The sequence below is a fragment of the Hermetia illucens genome, chromosome 2, assembly GCF_905115235.1.
Source record: "Hermetia illucens chromosome 2, iHerIll2.2.curated.20191125, whole genome shotgun sequence".
Taxonomy (NCBI): domain Eukaryota; kingdom Metazoa; phylum Arthropoda; class Insecta; order Diptera; family Stratiomyidae; genus Hermetia; species Hermetia illucens.
The window spans coordinates 113,445,967-113,466,943 of record NC_051850.1 but is presented as its reverse complement, the minus strand read 5'-3'; the positions used below and the strand labels follow the sequence as shown (position 1 = coordinate 113,466,943).

Below are 20,977 nucleotides of genomic sequence, written 5' to 3'. Positions count from 1 at the left end.
TCAATTGTCTAAACTTATTTGCTGTTTGGAATAAAAAGGGTAATCCAGTTTAGAGTGAGCACTGAAAGGCTTTGAAGCTATACTCAGTTATATTTTGTTGTAAGTATTGTGCTGTCTGTGTGTTCAGTAATTTTTTTAAATGGATCGTACGAAGGGAGATCGCTTTAACGTTCAACGTCATGCTCGCACTAAAAAACGAGTATTTTATGGGAATCGATACTTATCAGAGAAGAAAAAGGACTTCGCATCAACATCAGCAAAGAAACTTTTAGCAAGCATGAAGATGGATGTTCCAATTGCGACAAGTTTTGTATATTGTATATTGGATTTTGCTGGAGTTTTCTCCGGTATTTCTGCAAATTTCTGCAAATAATAATATGTATGTAGTAGTAAAAAAGGAATGCGTAGGACATGTCGAGAAAAGCATGAGAACGCGGCTTAGAAATACAAAGAAGAATCACAAAGGCATTGGTGGAAAAGGGGCTGGAAAGCTTACTGATAAGGTTATTAACGACCTCACTACATTTCTTGGGCAAGCTATTCGTCGACACACAAATTCGATAGAAGGAATGAAGCAAGAAATTTGGGCAACTTTCTTCCATAAATGTTCTACAGACGAAAATCCACAGCATCAAAATTGTCCAGCAGGTGAGGACAGTTGGTGCAAATGGCGCAAAGCGGAAGCTAAAGGAGAACTGGATAGGGCATTAAAGTATATTAGGGCACTTCACTCAAGACCGTTACGGCCTACTACAGTAGACTGTAGAAGGCAATGTGATCAGCATTGTGCTCGCCCGATATTATTACCATGATTTGACTCAGGTACTCATTCACAGCTGAGTCGACTGATGTCCGACATCCAGTCAAGATAACAAATCTCTCTGCCACCAGTGAGATTTGAACCGCGACCTTCCGCTACAACAGCCCAGTGCTCTAATCACTTGAGCCATCCGGCCACTCTGAAATAATAGAAGGTACAATAATAAACGAAGTTGTAACACAAAGCACAACGTAGCTTTTTGCTTTTGCATGGTATGGCTTTCATACGGCTTTACTAGGCTAATCCATTCAAATCCTAAGCAGATTTTCAAAGAATCACGTCGAGCAATTTTTTTTTCAGTCCAGCTAACATTTATGGAAGTTCTGAATATTTAGCGCCAACTGCAATGTGACAGTTATACAGCTTTTTGTGTCGTGCATTTCATCCCCACTACTTCTGCATTAAGGGGACCGATTAATACCCTGTGCTTGCTTTTGTGATTTCATGGCCTCTATATTACCTAAATATCTATCTAATCTTATTAAGAGCCTATGTAGCGGAACGAGCAGCTTGCTTGTTGGACGCCCGCAAGTGTTAATCGTGGCGTCCATGATATCGATCGGTGTTAGTTCAAGGCCGGAACCGGAGAAGAGTGGTGACTCCTCCCAATTTAATTCAACCAATTTAATAATAAATTTAAATTTGAATTTAATTTATAAAATAATTAAAAATAACGTAAACTTATTTATTCCATAATTAAAAAAAAGCGATCTTATTTATCCCATACCCAGAAGAAATGTCAAAGTACAGGAACAATTCGTTCCATTGATAGCTTCTCAGAAATCAAAATGAAGATATCAGGACGTTTCATTCCGATTTTTAAGCAACAATAAATGAATTTTACAGAATTCCTTGATTAAGGAGTTATTCACTTTTTGACAACAGATGGCATAACAATATTTAAGTATGTCTCGACGGGCTTTTCTGTAGTGTGGCGCGGCAGGATTCGCGGCATTCGAAATTTATTTCGAGTGTTGCGAATACCAGCGGACAGATGACGTCACCAGCGCTCTCCACTCAGTTCAGACCTCGCTACAGGGGTGAAGAGCACAGTAGGTGACGGAAAAAAATGTGAGAGGTCAAACTCATATTTTTCCTGGCAATTAATTTTTCGCACAACATTGAGTAACCAAGTAAACCCATTCAATCTTCAGCTTATGTCACAGTAAAAAAAAAGACGGTTATCGAATATTGTAATATGGCGAATATTATAGGTGCCAGTGTTATTCTTCATAATTATAGTGAAACAGTTATGTATGTGTCCGGATAGCTGAGTGGTTAGAGCACAAGGCTGTCGTACGGAAGGTTGCGGCTCAAATCACACTGGTGGCAGTGGGATTTCTATCGTGACTTGTCGTCGGATACCAGTCGACTCAGCTGTGAATGAGTACCTGAGTCAAATCAGGGTAATAATCTCGGGCGAGCGCAATGCTGACCACATTGTCTCCTACAATATACTGTAGTGTACCGTTATGGTCTTGAATGAAGTGCTCTAACACACTTCAAGGCCCTGATCCAATATGGATTGTTGCGCCAATGATTATTATTATTAGTTATGTAAAAAGTAATATTATAGTAATTTGAATTACAATAAAAACTGTACCTTATCAGGATTTGAATACTGAACGAAGGAATTCATAAATAACACGAAGACATTTAAATTTTGGAATCTGCAGCCTGACGTTGTTGTCTTATAACTTCAAAAATAGAATGAATTTGAGTACTAGTAGTAACATTTGATACCTTTTCCTCAATTTTTAGATTTTCCGTTAAATTTGCAGCTTGCTTATGTTTTTCCGCATAATTTTCACTTCAGCTCTGGATTTTTTCTCTGCAGCGCTGAGCTACCTAGCCTGCATAAATGAAAATCTTGCTTGGCTTAGCTTTGGGGAACCTCAGAGTGGATGCCCTTGTTGTTATTGTCATTTCATATCATTCCTTGAAACTTGAATGTTAAAAAGTAAAAATTGAATTTGGGAAGTGCAGTTCGAAGATCTTTGGATTTTTATTTCCGAATTTCACAGTAAGCAAATCGCCCCGAATTCTTGCCCCAGCATATGGCATATAGTGTTCAATTTCAAGGTACTTGCAAGATTCAGTTAATCAGTATGTGGATTCGCTTATAGCAAAACATCAGAGCTATTTAGTTAGGTTATTCCAAAGCTTCACTTATTTCTCTTTTACACAATGAGCAAATAACTTTGAATTTTACAAACAAATCAACGGTTCGTTGTTTAAAAAACAATACATTCGTGTTCACACAAGGTGGCAAAAACAAGGAACTGACTTAACCACAATCTGAACAACAACATAAATTCGTAGATATTCAAATTATCAATCAACCGCCATTGATCATTCAAAGTTTGATTCGATTGTTTCATTGTTGCCTAAATGGCATTATTGTCTGCCTGATCCCATTCTAATCAAAATGAACGTAAACAAATTATTTTCTTTATTCGCAATACAAATCGCTTCAATTATTTTGAGGTCCCAGTGCATTCCTACACTGCATAAAAATCCAATATCATGATTAGCTAATAATAAGTTCATTGTCATTGAATTTGTAATGAGAAACTTTTTTTTCCTCCATAACGAAATATTTACGTATAATACATTACGTGAGATTGCAACCGATGTTACCTGCGACTGTGAGTTAAGGTTACAATGAACTGGCGTCAAATTATTTTAAAATTTGTTGGATCTTTTATCTGACACGATATATACATATTTGTGTACATAGCAACATTTCTAGACGGAGTGGATGTGGGATGGCTTAGGAATGTTGGTTCATTTTTAACTGATATCAACCCACGACAGTTATTTAGATGCTTTTAGAGTTTTATATTTGTCAAATGTCATAATATTGTGTATTCACCTGATTTTGGCAATATCGATCCACTTGGCAAACCAGACAACTTAAAACAAAGTTTAATGTTATAAAATAAAAGTCTTTATGTCACAATTCTCAACATTTTTGAGATAAATTGAAATAACATACCAAACTTGCTACTTCATTAAATTTAAAGTTCAGCAACTCCAAATTGAATGAATCAAAGTTTTAGAAATTGAATCAAAGGTTACATCATATGGTGCAATATCGAGCTAATCGAAATTTGTACCCACCTGGAAAACAAGAAAGAAAAATAGTTTAATATCAGGACACCAGTCTTCGGTATAAATAATTAAAAGATAGAACTCTTAGTGTAAATCCACCAGGCGAAGTCTGTTTAACCTATGCATGTGAATAATCAACTAATGAATTGTTAGGAACTTCACGCCTCAGATAGGTTCAACAGGAATGGCTGAAACTGAAATTACTCTAGTAAATACTAGCAATCCTCATTATTTAATTGAGAAAGGAAATTCAAAGGACTTCTTATGTAAATCGATTTCACCGTGCAACCATCAAGTAGCGTTGTAAGCAGTCCTTACTAGTACCAACTAATGACTGGCTAGCTACCCTCAAGTAAAGATGATTTGTCTTAAAACTCATGCATACATGCACTTTCACAAAACTAAAACTTATTAATAATACTCGCAGCATTACAAATATCTAAAAAGTACATCTATGAATTCGAGCAATGGAAAAAATATTCAGCTTCTAGAAGGGGATAGTCAAACTGAAATGAATCTACGACATGATTCATTGAATAGAAACCGACTTCTTCATCTGTATCGACACGTCGAGATTTGACAACCGTACTCAAATGGTATTCAAGGCAAAGAGTAGGTTAGCCCTTGGTGATGGAAGGAACCTTACTTCCAAATATCATACTTACGACACATTATACCCATTATATTATCCCTTGTAGGTCTATTCAGACAGTTGCTTATGTGCACCACCCTCAGGTATCTATAGTTCTAAGCGCGCTAGATTGGAGAAATTTTCAACGGTCGTAGTCTCCTATCCTTATTCTTCTCGTTTGACCAGTGCGATTTGATGTTGTTGGCTGGTTGGTTTTTGGTGCTGACGTTGCCATCATATATTTCATCTTATCTTCATTGATGTGCAGCTCAAAATCTCGCGCAGCCTGCTCAATCTGGATGAAGGCACTTTCTACATCTCGGGTTGTTCTTCCCTTGATGTCAATATCGTCGGCATAGGCCAGTAGCTGGGTCGACTGAAAGAGGATGGTGCCCCTCGCATTTACCTCAGCATCATCCAGGGTGAACTTAAAGAGGATGCATGATAGGTCCTATTGTCTTCGACCGTTGAAGATGTCAAATAGTCTCGAGAGGGATCTGGTCTCGCACATTGGTCAGGGTCGTCGTACCCTGGCCATGCTCTGGCGCTCGTGAAGCCGATGCAAAGATGGTGTAACTGATGTCCATATTCCAACAGTTTTTCCATCCCTTGCCGTGGAGAGAAAATCTGATTTGTTGATGATTTGGCTGGAATGGACCGATGATGCGTCTTCAGGTGGTAGTTAGTCTCGCCATGTCGTCGCTGAATCTACTCCTTAATATGAGGAATCGATGAGCGAAGCGACCCATCTGCGAGTCATCCTCCCGTAGATGTAACTTTTCCAGAGGCTCTCGCCTTGCCGACCTTCGGTGTTTTGTATCCTGTGTATTTATTCTCGTTTTCTCTTACAGATAGCGTATCATACTTGCCAATATTCCGGCAGTAGCACACGCTACTTCGCCTGAGATTGTTCCGAATACACTGCATAACATACCCTTAGCGCTACTAAGCGGCAAGTCATGTTTAACTTCCTCCGATCACTTTCACACGATAGTCCTTTCTTCTAGACCAGTGCTGCGAACCACTCTGGCCAGAAGTAATCCGCAACTATATGTTGGGCCTCCAATGTTAGGCATCATCCGAGATAACGAAACCCTGATATTTGCCTCTTTTTCGTATGCAGTCCGGATGTCCTTAGAAACTGATTTTCGCATCAATAATCACCCCCATATATTTAATAATCGGCTTTGAAGTAATTTGTAGCCACCAACACGAATACTAATCGTATTCCTTTTTGTACGGCTGGTAATCAACACCGCCTCCGTATTTTGTTCGCAAAGTCAAGCTTAACTTTCTCCTGCTTAGGTCGCTCATCCGTATTATGTTAAAGTATCCTCTCCGAAAGGTAACTTTATAGCAGCTTAGTCGAATAACTAGGAGCATTAGTTTAAGCTTTTTATCCACTCCAATTGGATTGTTGCGCTAACGATTATTATTATATTATATTAATGTTACGTTTATCAGATGACATTTCATTCCAAGCCAGCTTCAAAATCACATCCACAGCGTCGATCGTTGAATGAGCTTAACGAGTACCAAACTGACGCTCTGATGGTCAACCCTATATTCTATGAGAAGCCTATTACAGATTATCCGTTCTAGATCTTATCTGTCTGTCTGTCACACCCATTCTCTCGGAAACGGCTCCTACTGTTGATGCGAAATTTTTGGCAAAGGTGACAATCTCATCATCATCCTCTGTCATGCAAAGAATTACATCGGTTTACGTTGATTTTAAGGCGATGGAGCCCCATATATACAAAAGCACGGAATGTAGTCGAGTGAGGCATCTAATCAAAGGTTTCGATTAGTCGCAAAAAGGAGAAAACGGCTATTGAAAAGTGATAATTTCTTTTACGGACCTGTGTCAGAAACAACTGAATCGAAGAATCTGAAAATTAAATCACGAAGCTGCCACTATATAATGTCTAGGCCTCCAAATACCATCTACGCCAATATCTGATAATATTTGCATATTACTATATATATTATCAGTATATAGTTTAGAAGTTACCTGAAAACTTCCCTTAAATTTATTCTAGAATCATCATGTTTGGCATTAATGCAAACTATATTATAAATATTATGCACTGAGCGGCAATATAACTTTATTGGCAATAGTGCGATTTTCAACAAATTTGCTAGGATTAAGTTCTATATCACAGCCAGTGGGTTTTTTCAGTCAATTACTAAAAATTAAAGTAAGTAAATATATTCTAGGGTAGGCACCATATAGTGACAGCTTCGTGATTTTTTTTCAGATTTTTCGGCTGGGAAGGTTCTGAGAATAGGTCAGTGAAGGAGACGACCACTTTTCAGTCCCCGCCCTCCTCCCTTTTACATCAAATGTTGGAACTGAAGCCAGCACTGGGAAGCACTAATTGAGGTTTTTCATTCGATACCCCACGTAACAGACAAATAGTACTTTTAATAAGTTTTGTTTCACACAAAACCTTAAAAAGGATAATATAAAGCCCAGCATAATTTTCACCTCGCGCCCTATCTTTTCGCATAATTTTCACCCTGGGCCTGGATTCCCTCTCTACGGCCCTGGTCAGCCATTAGAACGCCGATCTTCGGTAAAAGATTTCAGAATAGTCGCAAGAGCGACGTCAATTATACCCAGTGACTGTCTACTATTCACTTCCTGAGAGACTATCAGTGTCACAAAGGTCACAGAAAAAAAATGTCCTTTCTATTGATATTTTGGCAACACCACAAACATTCAGCTTTGTTAGCGATTCTACCTTCGTTTGGAGAATACAACATCCGAATCATAACTCTATGAGTAAAGTTACAAAATGCAAAATTCTAAATGAGCATTCAATTTTGCAATGCTTCACAGAGTTATACTGTTAAGCACAGAACGATGTTCGGTCATAGAGAGAATCATAAGGTATTCCGAGGAACACTTTATGATTGTCTTTGGATCAATACCGCTTATCTAGAGGTTGAAAGAACTAGAATTAGAATCAAAAGAAATGGTAGAACATCTAAACGTAGCCATGATTAGTGCACTAGTGCACCTAATCATAGGACTTACCTTGATGAGAAGTTAGTCAAGCTTTGAATTTATTGTTCACAGGCACTTTAACAGGGTAAAACAAATTGGAGTACCAAGGTACAAATATGCATTGGCAATTTACAGCAATAATGGTATTGCGGGAAGGAGGAGCTTTGAAAACTTTCTTATGACAGGGATAATAACAAAATGAAGAGAATTGGATGAGGCTTCAATATCGGATCATAGAATAATTCAACATGGCCTTGATAGCAAATGAATGAAATGGAAAAGATAATAGTACCCAGGAAAGCAGATTAGGATTCTTGTGTAGAATACCTAAACAATTATCTATAAGCGAGAAGGAACGAACTACAACTGAAAATACTGGTGAAAGGAAAGGTGGAAAAGACATTATAGACGACCAGCTCAGACCAGTATGTATATCTAACTGCGAATAAAACACAGAAGCATCCAGACTAGACGAGGAAATGGCCAAGGAGGGAATATATCCTCTGCCTGAGTGCAATGAAAATAAGTCAAACCATCCATATGATTGCAAATGTGAATTACGGGCTACTGGCATATAGGGGGTCACGCCTCCAAACTCGACCTATCCTACAATTTGCGATGCCGAAGCGGAGCAGAGAAAAAAAAATCCTCAAGCACTTGTTTTGCAATTATCCAGCCCTAGGGGCAGGCTGTGAACACTAGGTAAGCAATTGTTTGGCGACCATAACCTGCATAGCTTATGTTTTCAAAGCCAACAACATTTCATTTCTTTTCTAACTAGAATGGCCGCCATAAAAGATCCCTATCCAGCGCATCTCTTGCAACCCTGTGTCATCAGCCTTATATTGAGACAAGGTATCTGCCAGCTGCTGACCAGCTTACGGAGATCCCAATCCTCCAATGATTAGTCGGTGAAAGTTAACAGTCAATTCAAGTCACTGCCACCATAATGTGTTCCACCTTCTTCAGTAGATTCAAATTCACCTTTTATGGCCACAAGACCTTTCTATTAAATAAAGTGATGCCTTAATGCTTTCAAAAAATGATATCATTCTTGCATGATAAATCACACGATGCATTGGAAATTATCAAATCAACATCATCAAGTAATCATCCAAGCCAACAACGTTGCCCCTATAACATTTTCTTTCTTTTCCCCATGGTTACCCAAGGTGATTTAACGATGATTTAATTCAATTAAATCCATCCAATATTTCTCAAATTTTTGGACTGATTCTTCCCCAGAAAAAAAGTATATGAAATCACATGAAAATACCATAACGGATTACCGAGGTGAAGATCAACTACGCTTCTGGGTTATTAATTTTACAAATTCCTAGGCAAATGTTGTTAACATCTAAATGTGATTTATGCAACTTTTCAATGAAATCAGAGATGCAAACGCACACAATGCAGCCTGCACAGATATGAAGGTGCACACGCATGAAATTATGGTGGTTTTGATTTAGTCATTAAGCCTCTTAATTATTGCTAATTGGATAACTCGTCGTATATCTCTTCTTAGCCAGACGTTTTGGGTTAACATCCATATGTATGTACATTCATATGTTGAGTATCAGTAAGTAGTATTTGAAAATTTCCGGTTTTCGAATGTGCCATGAATATTAGGATGTTATGTCTAAACAATGATACTAGATTTCATGAAGATTATCTAATAAGAAATCAGATGATCAGTGAACTCACGAAGCAAACACTAGCTTGACCTAAAAGCCAAGTTATATAAGGGAATCTGAAGGCCATCTTTTGTCATCAGAAGATAGTGAAATGTCGGTGACATTAATTGATTATTGCTGACATCAATGAGACGGGATGAATTGAAAGAATACACTCAAATAAAAGATATGGGTATGCTGTAATATTTGTTCGACACGCATAATTTGGTCTTTAATACGGGAAGTAGTTGTCCGTTTCTTCTACAGTTTTTCATGACATAAAAAATTCGATAGTGCTTTCCAGGACATTACGAAAGCCCATTGCGAAGCCGGCTCTGGGCCCATCTATGCAAATACCATGAAATGTGCAAATTTTTGTTTGAAATTTCTGCGAACCCGATTACAAACATTTAGATATGCAATAGGTTTTCCCATAAATGTCTAATTATAAGTGATATCGTCAATTTATCAATAAAGAATAACAACAAAGAAGGGAAATAAGACACTGGGTGTCCACAAAACTGCGTGCACTTTTTCAAATTTTGAAAACCGCTTAATTGTACAAAATGTATCTACCAATTACGAAAAGTTTGTAGTTATAATCACTGGTGTGATTCAAGAAGTTTTCACAGTTGATACAGTGGTTTCTAGTAACAAACCGCATTAATTGAAAACACCTCAAACTATTACTCAATTATGAATACCGCGTAATATGATCATATTTCGTAATTAGTAGTTTTGTCATAACACCCATCCACTAAAAACGAAGGGAAAAAGGCATTTATGACGAACACAACGCACTTCAATTGACTGCAATTTATCATGCCCATAATAATCATTGCTAATGTAATAATTTAAGATTGACGCTTGAAAACGGTGAGAGCTGTAGGTTCTGCAACCTTTTCCCGACTTAAAAAACCACAGGTAATTGAAAGTACTTTTTCTAGTGAGGTATCTAACATCTGGCTGGCGAACCAAATTTTTCTCGTATATGAAATGCATATATCCTCAATTAATATTATCATTCCATTTCCCTGATTTTCTGGAATCATGCAGTTATAATTGCCTTGAATATTTTCACAGGGGGGACTAGGTGCGTATTTCACGGTTCAACGGTTAAATAGCAACCGTTATAACAGGATTCTAACTAGCACTTCTCTCCCTCTTGTAGCACTGATATAGGTATGGGGAAGATTTCAATAGTGCAGGATTTAAAAATAAAGATGACATTACGATCATGATGGGTGATGTGGATGTCAAGGTGGACTTCGAGAATATCTTGCTCGGATTTTGGAAAGAAGAAACATGGCCTTGAGGCGGAAATGAAAATGGCGATTAGTTTGTGTTTTTCTGCAGCATCCATCATTGGCATAATATGACGTTCGAACACAGAGCCTGGCATAATGTCTGATGGATTTAAATAACCCGCAACGTGCACCTATCCAGATCAACTATTGATAATTGCTTGCCCATCGGGCCCTTATCTACTCGCAGATGTGGAGAACCGCCTAATTCAATGCAGTCAACCTTGGTGATCCGGTTATCGGTTCGCAACATCTTAAGCAACTTGCTCGAAAAAACTGATGACCACTGGACTTGGCGAAAAGTTGTCAACTGCTTTGCGAAAGGCATAATCTAGTTGTCTGCCGAAATAGGAAAACGGATCGGTGAATTAAGAAATTGATAGCTCCTATTGCCGTGGCGAGTCAGGGTAAACCTGACCCGCTTCACCTTCGATGCCGCATTAAATATTGGAAAGGGCAGTATTGTACGCGCTGGCCAGGGATGGTTTTAGTGCCGTAGACCGAGCATCTGGTGAAATTCTATCTCTCGTAGATAAAGTAGTAAACCACCGTAACATGCGGATATGAACTGCTACTCCAAATAAAAGTAAAATCATTTTGACCATCAACGCGGAACTACTTCTTGCAGGTCTTGTAGTCTCTGTAGGGTTGCTAATTCCACTTACTCGAAAATCCTGGGAATCTGAGAGCTGAAGTAGTTGGCAGGGTATTTGCGATGCATCGCTATCTTTATATTTTCACATTGAAAGCGTCGGATAATTTGCCTATTTTTGTAGCGTTATTTCTGCTAGTAACAGCATATTGAAAGTGGTCGAAACTGCTTTTGGAAAGCGAGACAACTCCATTGCTAGCTATGCCATGCATGCATATTTTTCTTACCCTTATGTTCAACTCAAATTCGATAAAAATCAAATTTATTTAGATCATCGTCTCATTTCAAACAGGAAGGGATGAATATCTCCCGGCCCCTTTTTTGTCTGACTTCAACTTAACTCATGTTACTCTTCCTTACCATAGTACAGTTGATATATTTTGTATACATTTTTAGGACTGAGTGGACATTTTTCCAGGCAGCTTTCTTTAGTATTGGATTCGAGGCAAACAATTTCGAAAAGAATACTCTTCAAGCAGACTTGGTTGGTTGTTGTTTCATTTTGCCTGACTTAGATGCACGACACCTTACTTCTTCTTTGGATTCTCGAAGACATATTCCCAATGAAAAATAATAATTTTTTAGATTACATATTAGCTGCCAAGCAACTTATTTTTGTTACCCGATCCCCGCTTTTGTGTGGCTCATAATCCACAATATGTGTAGTACAGTGTTGTGAACTCTATCAGGCAGAGTTGACTGAGTGAAACACCTGTGCACCAGCGGCTTTTCTATGATGTCTCTAAAGATATTGAAGAAATGAACTGTTAGAAACTATAGGCAAATAGTTGAAATTAGAACCGATATGGGCACTGTCCTCCAACCACTGGTTGACAGTATAGTCAAGCCCTCTGTGGGCTATTGTGCAATAAAACTTAATAACAATAATCGTTGGCGCAACAATCCAATTGGATCAGGACCTTGAAGTGTGTTAGAGCGCTTCATTCAAGACAGTAATGGTACACTACAGGATTACAATATCCTGTAGGAGGGGCAATGTGGACAGCATTCATTTGCCCGAACTCAGTATTGAACCAGTTTGTAGGGAAAATCAAAAGTTTATATTGTAGCTCTTAGGTGTCGCGACTTGTATTTCATTGGACGGTGAAACCGTAACGAATACGGTAATTATTAGAACTACAGAAATTCTCCATTACTAATTGTAACTATTATTTCGATATTCCTTTTTATTGTCGAAAAATTTATCCAGTAAGAAGAAGACAAGGCAGCTAGGCATCTATCGTATGCCCATACATGCAACCCCGAACAAGTTAAAATTTGATTATTTCGCTCGAAGGAGAGCAGCCCTCATCTTCATTTCGTTTCGGAAGAATTGAGTGGGAGATCAAAATGAGTCAAATTCAATGACAAAAAGCCGGGAAACCAGAAGCACGAATATCCACATTCAGCCTTGAATTTGCAAAGAAGCGACAACTTTCACCTAATATACCTTTGTTAGCGATAGTGTGATTTCTTTTAAAATCTTTATCTATAGTATACCCTACATCGTTGCAAAATTTCGTGGTTCTGGAATGAATGAGGCCAATTACTAAAAATTATAGTAACTTTACTTGCTAGGCACCATATAGTGGCAGCTTCCTTTTTTTCAGATTTTTTAGTTGGGTAGTTTTTCAGAATGGGTCCGTTAAAAAAATGATCACTTTCGACTCACCCCCCGCACTCCCCACCTTTCCAACAAATGTCAAAACTAACACCGGCTTCGGAAAGTACTAACCGAGACTTTTCATTTGTTACCCCACATGACTATATTTGATGAAAAAAAAATTTTGTTAGTTTGGTGGAAATCGGACTATTAGTAGCAAAGTTATAATAGGTCAAATTTGTTGCTTCTTTGCAAATTCAAGACTTTGAATGTCATTATCACTTGAAAGTGAATATTATCACAAAATATATAGATATATATTACGTGCTATGGGATAAATGCTCACTCGAACGCCTTTATAAAAGAAATGCACAAAACCTTTCATACCTGAAGCGTCCAGTTTCCCGAATTGTTTAGCCTTTGCCTCGTTTGGCAGTAGAATTGGATCATCCAGATCGAATTCGCCACTTTGCTCGGTTGTAAGCTTCGTCCAGGTAAAACCGAGGGGCTCCCAAACCAACATCAACATCACCGTATCATGGAAAACGCATCTTCCGTAACTTATATGCAATGGATGCAGCACCGTATCCATAGTGGATGTCCTGACTTAGAGTTATGCCTCCACGTGGCTTTCGTTCTCTTTGGTGCTTGGCCATCATTCGTAACTGTAGTAAATAGTGCACTTGAGAAGTGACTAAAAAATCCTCAAATAAAAACTGCCCTTCGGCGGCGTCGCTAAAAACCCCGCTCAAGCCACTGATCATTATAGGGCAGCCGAACTGTTGCAGCTAATTCAAGAGAACTCGACTTAGGATAAAATGTGCGGAAGATTGTATATTTTTGGAATGGAAATGTTAATAGATTTACACTTTCTCGTATACCTCACGAGCCTGTTGGATGTGCCTTTAGACCTGACCTCTATTTAGGGCAATTTGATTGTTAGAGTATAAGTCCAAGCACGCATTCAACATGGCTTGCATTCGATCAAATCTGGAATTGGAATTTTTATGAACGAAAATAGCTTTCCCAAAGATAACATGATAGGGTGATGTTTCGTTCGGAGTGTATTTTGCCGAATGCAAGCCAAGAGATATTGCTGTCAATCCGATATCCCAATTCTGCTTGTCTGGGCCAACGAAAATACTTATCCATGCCAGTAAGAACCGGTGCATTCACCTGTTGAGAGTACAGAAGTATGCCAATAATAATCGTTGGCACGACAATCCAATCTGAATGATTTGCGGTTTCGTCTAGGGCAGAAGCAGTGGTATTTCCCCCCTCATATTAATTCAAAAACACGGCATGTGTATGAATTATAATAAACACAAAACCGCGTTGTAAAATTTTAGACCTAAGCCGGCCGACGCTGCTCTGCCCTTCGGTGACGCTGCTCCCAGGACAGAGGTTGGGCAGCGTCTGATGGGTTGCCTCTGCCCTGGACAAAAGCGCAAGTCATATATTTTGCAACTTGGGTGCTTGCCCAAGGATGAGGGTTCCATGAACCACAACCGAGAAATGGATGGATGGCGGACTTAGGAATCCATCAATTCTTAAATAGAAATTTTAATCCAATCTGCCTTAAAGCGAATTTGAGCACTTCATTTCAAGACCGTCACGTTACACTAAAGAAACCACATACTGTAGGAGGCAATATGGTCAGCATTGTGCTCGCCCGTTATAATGATTTAACTCAGGTACTCATTCACAGTCGAGTCGACCAGTGAGATTTGAACCGCGACTGTTCGTTGTGGCAACCTAGCACTCTATCCACTAAGTCATCCGCACACTAAATATAAATGTCTTGGACAGCATTCTTTTCCACAAGATGGTTGAATAGCACGGCTTTAAATGGAATATCAACAAACTGGGGAATCTCACTCTAGATCACTCCATGTGCGGCGAAGCACTCAGAATCTAAGTATCTAGAAGACAGCAGCAATAGATACTATTTATTGCGATGGTCGCATCCAATATGTTGCACCCCGCCATGAAGTAGAGAATAATACAAACAATAAGGAAATTGCGATTTTCCCCGTGTGTCATTAGAAAACCAAGTAAGGCACACCATTAAGGACAGAAATGGCACTGAACTGGTCAACTGCCTACATCACATTCATAGTTTGCCCACAACGACCTCATTAACCGACGTAACATAAAGAAACAACAGATAAAAGAGGAAGGTTCCTACTCAAAAGCTTGGTCGGCAATATCCTTCTGGAGGAAAAATCATGTATTTACTGAAAGGGAGGAGAGACTCTACTCTACAGGATGGTACCGGAATAAGGTCAAGGAGCACTGGGTTGTAAAGATAAGGCTTATAGTCAATTATTTGAAACGCTTTAAGAGACTATTGCCTTTACTATTGGACAATCTAATGTGAAGCCTGATGTCAACATTAGCTATCTTCCACAGCTTAACCATTAGTGAATCCAGCAAATATGTGGGACCATTTTTTGAGTGAAGAACATACATTATATAAAATCATATGGCAGCAGATATGATCCGAAAGGCACGTGAAAAACGAAATTTATCAAATCAAATCTCCCAAGACGTCGCAAGCATCCTGCTTAAGCTGTGCGTCATTGCCGAACCATAAAGAACAACTAGGCAAACTACGCTGCGGAATATTTCGAATTTGAGTACGTTGCTGCCACTAACTGTAATCGTGCCTGTTAGTTGGGCCCACAACCATATTGATTAAAAGACACTCTTATTCCGCATTTATGAAAACGCCCCTTGAACTTGAAAGTGATTTCATTATATACTCGTACACTTATATAATTTCGTGAAAACCACTTGGAAATAAATTCCATACGGTTGACAAAAGATGCAGGTATTGAATATCATTTTTCTCGATTGAGTTTGTAATTAAAATTCAAAGTTTGTCTAGTTCGAGGGTTGCACTTATAATAAGCTCCTTTTATTGAAACCATAAGTTATACAAGATACTGAAAATCTACTTCGAAGACTGTAAAGAAATATACAGAAAAAGTTCTTCATCAAAACCCATGGAAGCCCTACTTTTACCGAGGAATATAAAAAGCTGATTTTTATGATTATTCCGGAAGGAAGTCATTATGCAACATGTCAACCGGTTTCGCCCTCTTAGCAATTCACTAAATAGAAGTTGAAGCCGTACGTTAATTCCTTGAAATATCCGCATAAGTAATTTATGCAATCGGGTCAGCTAATTGCTTCATGCAAGAAAACTATTTCAAGAATATTTTTATTGCTAACCCACTCACTTTGATTCGAGATAAAAATTAGCAACTGTCGGAATTCTCCAAATGAAAGCCAGCATTTTCCGCGGTAATGAGTCCGTAAATGAGAAAAGTTGAGAGCGAACTGAGCACAAACTTAAAGCACTCTTTCAAAAACTTCATGGTATCTACGCTCTATTTAAAAGTAAAACTTATTACTTTGCATAGATAAATACTAATTGCAAGGAAAAGAAATAAAAGCAATCAAAGATTTTATGAAAGTGAGACCGACTTAGGTTTCTTATGCTGAGATACGAACCAATCTTTCTTCACTTTCAAGATTTCAGCTGGTTGCAATACGTCTAGCACGCGAGCAAAAAAATTAAATCGTTGAGGGCAGGTTGGTGTAATTTTAAGTAGTTACACCTGGAAATGTTCTCAATTATTACCTGGCAATTGCTGGTTAGATACTCGCATGTACATATATAAACATGCCAAGTGTTTAACGATTTTATAGATTGTCTGTCGTTACCTGTACTTTTTGAATTTGTTAATGCTTGGTCTAGTTATGTCACCGACCGTCAAATGCGTTGTTTTTATTAGATTTCGTTGATTTGATACTTTCAAGAGGTTGGAATGGTCCGACAAGCGACACCGGTCATTGCGAGTTAGCTGCTGTATTTTTTTATCAACAAATTTTTAGGAAACTGGGTTGTGAACAGGATTTCGACATGACAAATATCTCGATCGAGAACATTTGATTGACGGTTTTTTAACAAAATTTATTCATTTCTCACGTTGGGTGTTATAACATACTAGTCCTCGGCCAATGAGTATACACCGAAATCAGTTAAAAGTGAGTACTAATGAGTTACTCAAACTCCAAGATATTAGCAAGCATTTAATAGATATAAAAGGTCAGCCAAACCAAACTCACTGATTTAATAAGTCCAAACATTTAGAAAATGGAAATTGGTTGTTCATTAGGCTCTGTGAACCCACCGTAAAATTAAGGAGTGGCTGATATATAATAGTCGCAAAAAGGTATCTAGGTAGCCTTTAGCATTCATTAAAATGGATATATTAATGCATATCTCAACCAATTTAATGAATGAAGTGCCCTGTATGCAAGGATTCACATAAATAATAGCAAGAGGGGTTGCCAGGGTCCAGCGCAACCAACTTCCTATCTGAAAGTCTCATCCACACATAGACTGGAGAGTATCCTGATTTCGTGCAACACGTCTGATCTTATTTGAATTTGCTGAATCTGCTACAGTTAGCTAGTCATCCAGTATACCTTGCTCAAATTTTGAAACCAACTGAAAGGTTATTGATTCTAGGCAAGGAACTCCCATTTCAAACTACCAGGTTGTTCAATATGTTCTGCGATTAGATAAGAAAAATATAATTTTATGGGTTGAAATACGCTTTATTATTCAGCATAATCTCCGTGAACATCAATACACCTGTTCCAACAAGATCCCAATTTATGATTTCCATCCTTGAAGTAAGAATGTGGAAGGCTGAAAAATACGCCTTCACAGCTGTTATCATCATCAACGGCGCAACAATCGGTATCCCGTCTAGGCCTGTCTTTATAAGGAACTCCAGACATCCCGGTTTTGCGCCGAGGTCCACCAATTCGATATCCCTAAAAGCTGTCTGGCGTCCTGGCTTACGCCATCGCTCCATCTTAGGCAGGGTCTGCCTCGTCTTCTTTTTCTACCATAGATATTGCCCTTATAGACCTACCGGGCGGGATCATCATCATCCATACGGATTAAGTGACCAGCCCACCGTAACCTATTGAGCCGGATTTTATCCACAACCGGACGGTCATGATATCGCTCATAGATTTCGTCGTTGTGTAGGCTACGGAATCGTCCATCCTCATGTAGGGGGCCAAAAATTCTTCAGAGGATTCTTCTCTCGAACGCGGCCAAGAGTTCGCAATTCTTCTTGCTAAGAACCCAAGTTTCCGAGGAATACATGAGGACTGGCAAGATAATAGTCTTGTACAGTAAGAGCTTTGACCCTATGGTGAGACGTTTCGAGCGGAACAACCGTGCGCGGATTTAATATCATCATTTGATGAAAAACGTTTTCGACTCATGAATTGTTTAGGACTGGAAACAGATGGAAGTCGGAAGGGGTGAATACGGTGGATGCTCCAACAATGAATTCATGGATTTTAGACATTGTGAAAATGTTCTTGTGACACGGTGCATTGTCTTTTTTCACGAATTTTTTCCTTCAGCTGGTCTAAAAGATTACATTAATGTTCAGAATTTGTTTTTCCCAAAAAGCTTATGCTACCAGCTCCTTGACCGATTTCTGCACACGAACTAGTTTAGGAGCCTAAAAACCCGGTTTACTCCACTCTTTGCCTCTTGTTTCGATTCAGGATCATGGTGATAGACCCAAGTCTCACCCATAGTGATGAATCGACCCACAAAATCCACTTTATCCTTTCGAAATAGCTCTAAATATTGCTGAGAAAGTCTCATTCGAATGAGGTTTTGTTCCGTTATTAGCAAATGCAACACCCATTGTGCACACCGCTTTCTGAAATCCAATACTTCAGTGAAAATATTGTTTACACTGCCTAATGAGATGCCTAGGGCTTATTTCAGTCGCCCGACGATTTTTCAATACGATATCTTCCATTTTTTTCCATAACTTCTGGTGTTGTTGCTGTTTGCGGACCTTATTGACGTGGATCGTCTTCAAAGCTTGTACGGTCACATTTCAAGACCCGTTCATAAATTTCCTTTCCTTTTAAACCTTCCAAAAATAAAAATTCAATAACTTCACGATACTTGATTTTTGCCATTGTAAAAACTACTGTCATACGTCTATACTAAATGGTTTATAAACACAGAATGAATTGGCAGATTGAAATGAAATTGGGCTAGTAGCAACGCTCTCTCCCTCTCTAAAGTTATAAGTTTAGAAGTTTCTAAAAATAGTTTCTTCTCTTTTAAGACTGATATTAAAATTAAAAAGTGCTGTTCGAAACCTTTCATTTGATATTCCATACGACTATACCCGGTGAAAAAATGAGTTCCTCTTTTGCTTGTCTTAAGGGTGGAGAAGAGGGCTTAAGCTCAAAGTAGAATAATGTTACTCATTTCATGCATGGTGTTTCACATGTCTATAGGTATGATCGTATTCGGTAAAAGTGCGTGTATCTGACAGACACACACGCCGACGAATTCCAATTTTTGGATGAATTCAATAATTCAAGAATATCGTAAAAACTACTTCAAAGCTAAGAGGCGTTTCGAACGCAGAAGAAAGCGATCTAAATTCGAGGAGCTGCATGTGCAAGTAGCTGCCACAAAGAGTTGAGCCAAATATTTCAAACGTATGTGTACACAAGCCGATTCTGAGCCATGGGATGGGCATACAGGTGAATGATGCCATCGCTAAAAGGGAAATGCTCCTCACCGAACTGTTTACTTCTCTTAAGTTATTACAGGAAATAATGAACACTCTTTTTTCAAAAGATGTTTACTATACGAGCCTACATGCAGTACAGGTAAAGCCCAACGAAGTTCCTGTAATGGTAGATGAGGAAGTTATAGATTCCGTAAAACTGGTGGAAAATAAGACTAAGGGCCGAATGCGAATCCCGAATACGCCCTGCAGTCAGAATAACACTCATCCTGCAGTCGGGTAAATCATTAGGTCACCCCTTCTCAAGTTGATCGATTTGTCTGATGAATACCATAGGAAAACTATTTGAACGAGTAACACCCGAGGCACGTCTTGATAGTAAGTGTACCTACCAACAGGTCTGAACTTGTCATGTCAGCACACTTCTCCTTTGACTCTGACTCGCCCTTAAAAATCTCAGACTATCTTGCCATGTTTATGGTCCCTTTATAGTCCCACACGATTGTCAAACATGATGATGATTTGTCAGACTGAAATTGTGATTTTACTTTTCGTGTCAGAAACTGGAATTAGGTGACACCAGTATTGAGACTGTCTCTTGGTTCTAAGGGTGTAGTGGGCAACCCCATAAACAGTTTTAACCTTATAATCTCAGCAATCTTTCCCTTACAACCTGATAATGGGTGGCGGCGCGGGTTTCTCAGTTGCCAGGAGATTGGATTAACACTTTCCGCAAGGCATGATCGTGAGTCAAGAGTTTCTAAAATGCAAACTTCGAATTGATCTTATTTAAAATGGAAGAAGCCCGGCTACATGCCAACATGTACTTTTACTTTCCGACGGTGCTTCGTAGAATAGACTGTTCCCTATTGCGTAAAACGAAGACCTCCTTCTGACAAGGAATTCGGCGAATGGTTCGCAGTGTTAACTCTAGTTGTAAAGCATGCGTTCCATCAAGGAATACCGAGGAGCTAGTCAAACTACAGGCTTCGAAGTAGACTGCAATGCAACTCAGACGATTAACGAAAAATAGTTTGCAGTGTGACACAAGGTTCTATCCTAGGTTCCTTACTGCTACGATCAGCAACATCAGCAATCAAAGATATTGTTGCCAACAGAGTGACATGAGGAAAGTTAAAAATTAACAGTGATCTAATATAGCGAATATGCTAATCACCAGTTACCTAGGTGGAACTGCCGAAAATATATGGGAGGATAGACGACCATAAGTGTGCATTGCATTCTAAACGAAGCTTTCAAGCGTGGCGTGCGTAAAAGAAGGATTATTTCCCATCTAGTGAAAAAGCAAAAATTGATATTGCTTCCTAAACCCATTAAGCATGAAGAAACAAAGCGGGTTAGGTTAATTTACTATCTAATAGATCCGAAGTTCTGCATCGCTTTCAGACGTACGCGAGATAATGCAATGCCGATAGTAACAAGCAGATCACAGTGGGCTGTTCGCTCGAGAAGTAAAGTTGCCACATCTGTCAGGACACATGAATGCTGAAGTTAAACTTGAACCCGGAGCTAATAACTAAGGAGATTCCCAATCGAAGAAGAAT

The 20,977-nt window shown here is 38.8% G+C and overlaps 1 protein-coding gene across 4 annotated transcripts in view; it reads right to left on the bottom strand.

Annotated features, from left to right (window-relative positions):
* The window catches only part of LOC119649994 (U-scoloptoxin(01)-Er1a), a 72,699-nt gene that overhangs the window by 37,336 nt on the left and 14,386 nt on the right, over window positions 1-20,977 (bottom strand). The window contains exon 1 of one of the 4 annotated variants that reach the window (XM_038052452.1): window positions 3,819-3,842. The exons of the other annotated variants lie outside the window; for them this stretch is intronic. The gene's annotated coding sequence lies outside the window, so the exon portion shown is untranslated. Of the gene's footprint in view, window positions 1-3,818; window positions 3,843-20,977 lie in introns of those variants that run through there. 4 annotated transcript variants of the gene reach the window in all.